Source organism: Lactuca serriola, chromosome 4 (genome assembly GCF_051521515.1).
Source record: "Lactuca serriola cultivar US96UC23 chromosome 4, Lser_US96UC23_V15, whole genome shotgun sequence".
Classification (NCBI taxonomy): Eukaryota; Viridiplantae; Streptophyta; class Magnoliopsida; order Asterales; family Asteraceae; genus Lactuca; species Lactuca serriola.
Window position 1 is genome coordinate 40,154,474 of NC_136411.1, and position 6,000 is coordinate 40,160,473.

Genomic DNA, 6,000 nt, shown 5'->3' on the forward strand with positions numbered 1-6,000 from the left:
GCAACCCAAAAGGACCATGCACCATCGGGTCAAGTACATACCAAAATAGTTATGGACTTAGACACTAATCCAACAAGTATGGAGTAGGCCCAGTTATTGATCCGGGAGTATGGATCAGATATACCAGATTCGGGAGTATGGATTAGGTAGAGAGGTTAGTTTTAGATCCGTGAGTATGGATTATGTAAAGAGATAAATTTTAGATACAAGAGTATAGATCGTGTTGTCGTGAGGATCGACGGGGTGGGGTAAGAGTTGCTTATATATGGTGAAATTGTATGAGTTTGTGAATTATAATATATATATATATATATATATATATATATATATATATATATATATATATAATATTGTGGGTTGAAAACCCAATATGCTCACCAGGCTTCCAAGCCTGACCCACTCAGTTTTCTTTGTATTACAGGTTATGGCACGAGAGCATAAGTTGGCTGGCATAACGAGAGATTTTGGATTATAGGCCAGTAGTTATAAATAACTATTGTAAGGTCTATTTTGTTCTGTTTATGCTTTTGGTCTATATCGAACATGACATCCTGAATCTTTTTAATGAAATACATTTCTACGGAAATGCTTTGATAAATCTTTATCATATTTTGGGAACAAATTCCACAACAAATTTAATCAAAGAATTACTTTGATTTTATAAAACAAAGCATAAAAAAATCGGTCTTTTCTGTCCGTGAAAATGGGGAAGTCACAGTTGGTATCAGAGCATTAGTTTAAGCGAACTAGGAATATGGATTTATTTCTAGACTTAAACTTAGAATGCTAAGTGAAGATTGTGAGAAGAGTGTCTGCCATATTTTAGGCATGAGCACTAGTATGTTTTAGGAAAGATGCCTAAAATGATTTTATGTGTTAAATGCTATATGTTTGCCATATATGATATTGTTTGTTCGGATCTCTAGTTTGTTGCCGACTGGATCTAGAAACCCTATGTGTTTAGGATTCTAAGCATATGACTACGATATTAGAACTAGCATGTAAACGTTTCAGAGTGATAAGGATGATTTAAAAATCTATCATGAATGAGGATCTAAGTACGCCTAATTTGGTGTATAGATCGAAATGGCAAGCACGCAAAATGGATTGGGAAACGATAACCCGCAGCCCGAGCCACACATGATTGGGAGTACACCAGAACTAACAGCTGCACCTGAGCCAATCACGATGGCAGGAGTATACTTAATGGTGCGAATGATGTTGGATCATCAGATGGAAGAAACAAGGCGTTTACTTCAACAAAGTAAGGACGAAATTACTGTGCAAGTACGCCAGGCACCTACTCTTGAGATAACTATCGGAGTTGCTAAGTCAGTTGAAGAAATGATCAACGATAGGACCACCAACAAGGTTGAAATTGGAAAGAAGAGGAAATTTGAGGAGTCTTCAAAGTCCAACAAGAGCAACATGTTCTCGAAGTCTAGCAAAAGAGGAAGTAAAGAAAAATGGTGTAGGAAATGCAAAAAGAAACACTCTGGAAAATGTGGCTAGGAGGTGACATGTTTTAAGTGTGGAAAGCATCGGCATTACACCAATGAGTGTACATTCAGCACAAGGGTGTGCTACAAATGTAACGAGGAAGGGCACTTCAAGCAGGACTGCCCAAAAAGGGAAGAAGCTACAAATCCAAATGTACCACTGAAGCATTATGAGAGATGCGATGAAGAGGTGACTTGTTACAAATGTAGAAAGACAGGGCATTACGGCAACAAGTGTGTATCCAAAAAGATGATGTGCTATGAATGCCGAGAAGAAGGGCATTTATCTAGGGACTGCCCGAAGAAGAATGAAAGAGCAAGACCAAATGCACTGCCACAACTAAGGGCATGAGCATTTCAAATGATCCTTGACGAAGCAGACAATAACGCGAGGAATCAAGAATGAGGATTTTATATCCAAAGATCAAGTTATGAAGTAGCAGTGTGAATAGTAACTTATGGTGTAGCCTATTAGAGGCATAGTATAGGGAGAACTTGAACTTTTGTGTAATAGTTTCAAGGAATAATATAAACCCTGGTTTTGTTATCTGATGTATTGAATGACACCTATCAGAAGATATCGAACGTGGTATCTTGCCTTTTGTTTATGTCTAATAAAATAATAGTACATTTAAAGGAGTACGGTACGTCTGAAGTACACCTTTGATTGGCAGGATGATGGAACGATTGGTGTAATTCTTGAAGTTGTCCCATCGTCTGGAATTTCCATCACTCACCTTGTTGAAGTAGAATTTATGAGTGAAGATACGCATGGAAGAAGTCCTAGTAGAGTCTAGGAAAATTTGAATGATTAATTGGACACATTTGTATGTGTTAAATTGTTTTGTGATTTTAGGACTTGGGGACTGCGAGACAATACTTGGGACGAGTACGAGTAGGTGTGAATAGTAGTAGAGATCTATACTACTGGAAGCATAGGACTCACTCTTGGATCAGGGAAAGTTACAATGTTACCAAGAAGCTAGTGATTGATTCCGTTTTTATTCAAGTATGTCATTACCATTGTTTCGGTAATGACTAAGAAGATGATTGGTATTCTGACCCTAGTGGTCATATCAAATTGAGTCCGACTACGATGAGTTTGTTACGTGGTTCGGAGAACCAAGTTCGATGTAACATCTGACTCAAGCTGGAAAATTGAAATCAAAGTGATCAATTGTATCACGCTCGTTGTTAAAGAAGTTAGTAACTAGAAATGCTACATGCTAAAATGTGATTATATCACATTAGAATATGAAGGAAGGTATATTCCATTATGGAATTTGACTCTAAGAGACTTAAGTCTAAGCGTTGCATCATACGATTGGAGATCATTAGAGCATGACCTATCGGTCTGTTACAATAGATAAAGGAAAGTACTTATCCTACGAAGAAGAAGGAGTCCTCAATAAGGATTTATTTTGTAACTCGTAGGTTACGATTGAAAGTCCAACATAGTACAAAGAGCAGGTGCAAGATTGAGCATCACCTGCGGTCAAGAAGTCCAAGGGTTAGATACTCATTCGAAGAAACATAGAAGTTACGGTTATTACTTAGGATGGAAAGATAACGTATGGAATCATTATACAAGCCCTATTTTCGTTGATGATTTCGGGACGTAATCATCCTAAGGGGGAGATAATTGTAAAGTCCGTAGATCCGAGCTAGTCAATTTAGAGACGATAAGCATCAAAGTGACTTTTTGATAAAAGATTATTTAGAATGAATAATCTTAACTAGGTTGTAGTGGTTGTGACACGGATTCCAGATATATAAAGAATGCCGAAATCCGAGTTATAGTGAAGAAGTTATGACCCGCCGAAGTTTCGCGACAGAACCGACACGACACTATATGACGTAAAATATGAATTTAATATAGAGCGATATCTAGCCTTAGTGATCTAAATTAAAGTCATAGAATACGTTAAACCGTGAGCGTGCATAGAAAGAACGTCGAAATCTGACTCCGTATGAGGAAGTTATGATTTTTCAAAGTTTCGACTTAGCAGTATGCAGCCCAAAACTCGAATATAAGATCGAGTGATTTTTAGCCAAAACAATCTAAACGAGAATCGAAGATCTCATTAATAGTAGTCCAAAGGTAAAAAGACAGACGAAAATGGACGTCAGATGAAGAAGTTATGAATTTCTATCGGAGTTTTCCTGTTCCGGCCTACTAAAAATAATATAATAAAAATAAAGTCAAAATTAGCCGACGGAGTCCAAACGAAAGTTGTAGAGCATAGTCTCACCTACACGTGGATATAAAGAACGTAAAAAACGGAGCTCGTATGTGAAAGATACGAATTTTTGAAGTTTGAGAAATGGGAGTACGCCCAGCGTACCCGTATACATGGATCGAAATAGGCCACATCGGCCTGACCCATTACTCGAGCCTCTCGGGTCCGAGACCATGACGCCTCCGGTCTGATCCGAAGAGTATGCCCAGCGTACTAAGTGTACGCCCCGTGTGCATGTTGACGAGACATTTATTTAAGATCTACAATGTCACAAGAAAGATTAAATGGATTAGCAATTTTGTCAATTGAAAAACAGTTAGTAAAAAAAATTGATTATGAAAATTTCATTAAAGAATTTGCATCTAAAAATGCTAGAAAAATTAACTTTACGTCATAAAGTATATTCACAAAAAACATATACATAAAAAAAATTAACTCCACAATTTGTGAACTTTTTATTTTATTATTGTCGGTCCCAAGCCCGGATAAAGGAGGAGGGTTTATAACATTAAATATAGTAAATGTGAAAGGACCCCAAATTTTTGGTTCGCTTAGAGCCTCCAAACTCGTTGAGCCGGCCCTGCTCACGAACATTAACTTCTCCAAATCTATGTACACTATATGTTTTTTTTTTCGAAATAGAAATCTATGTATACTACATGTTAATAACCAATTACCTTGCTTACACCATCTGTCTACTAGATTCCGCACAACTAATAGATTTGTGATATCGAGTCTTATAATTAAGATAAAATAACAATACATTTCAATTTTGTTTTACTTGTCTTAACTCCTAGACTAATCGAGCTCGGAACAAATAATGAGTAACAAATAATGAGGGGAAAATGACTCTTGAAGGTAATTAACTTTTGCGTTTGTACTCATTTGGTCCATTTTTTTTTGTATTCAATATACCATCGAACTTGTTGTTGGTATTTACTATAGCCCTTTTGACCGACTTTTGACCTGTGATAGTCGGTCAAAGGGTTATGGTGAACACAAACAACAAGTTCGATGGTATATTGAGTACAAAAAAAAGGAAAGGGACCAAATGAGAACAAACGCAACAGTTGGTTACCCTCCTGATTCTTTTTCCCTTTAGTCATTTACAACAAATCTCACATCATCTCCTACTGATATTAACGACTTTATGAGATTCATTCTTGCTTCTCTTCAAAACATAACTCACGAAAGGACATTATTCATGCATGTACAACTTTGTAATGCACTTGAATATTTATTAGGGGAATATTGACTAAGTAGGCCCATTTCATGACTACATTTACATTTGCAATCAAATGATTTATCGTATCATGGATTCTAGACAAGTCTACAAACCAGTGAAATCACAAGTGCTATGATTTTTGAGTTTACTTAGCTTTAAGATCGAACTCATGGGATAAGATACAACATCAATATGTACAATATCATGCTGCTTTTGTAGACACATCACCATAATATTGTACATATTGATGTTGTATCTTATCCCATGAGTTCGATCTTAAAGCTAAGTAAACTCAAAAATCATAGCACTTGTGATTCCACTCGTTTGTAGACTTATCTAGAATCCATGATACGATAAATCATTTGATTGGAAATGTAAATGTAGTCATGAAATGCATCTGCTTAGTCAAGATTCCCCTAATAAATATTCAAGTGCATTACAAAGTTGTACATGCATGAATAATGTCCTTTCGTGAGTTATGTTTTGAAGAGAAACAATAATGAATCTCATAAAGTCATTAATATCAGTAGGAGATGATGTGAGATTTGTTGTAAATGAGTAAAGGAAAAATGAATCAGGAGGGTAACCAACTGTTGCGTTTGTTCTCATTTGGTCCCTTTCCTTTTTTTTGTACTCAATATACCATCGAACTTGTTGTTTGTGTTCACCATAACCCTTTGACTGGCTATCACAGGTCAAAAGCCGGTCAAAAAGGCTATGGTAAACACCAACAACAAGTTCGATGGTATATTGAATACAAAAAAAAAAAAAAAGGGACCAAATGAGTACAAACGCAAAAGTTAATTACCCTCAAGAGTCATTTTCCCAATAATGAGTGACAATACAATCTCTTATGTTCAAAGCAACGGACATTAAAATAAAACACAAAGATCCAACCACCCTAAAGCATAACGATATCTATCATTTAGCAAACTGGATCCAAATCCAACATTACTCGTACTTAAAAAAAAAAAGACAAAAAACCCCCAAAAAACTAAAACAAATTTTCTTTTTCCAAGAAAAAGTAAACGGGGAT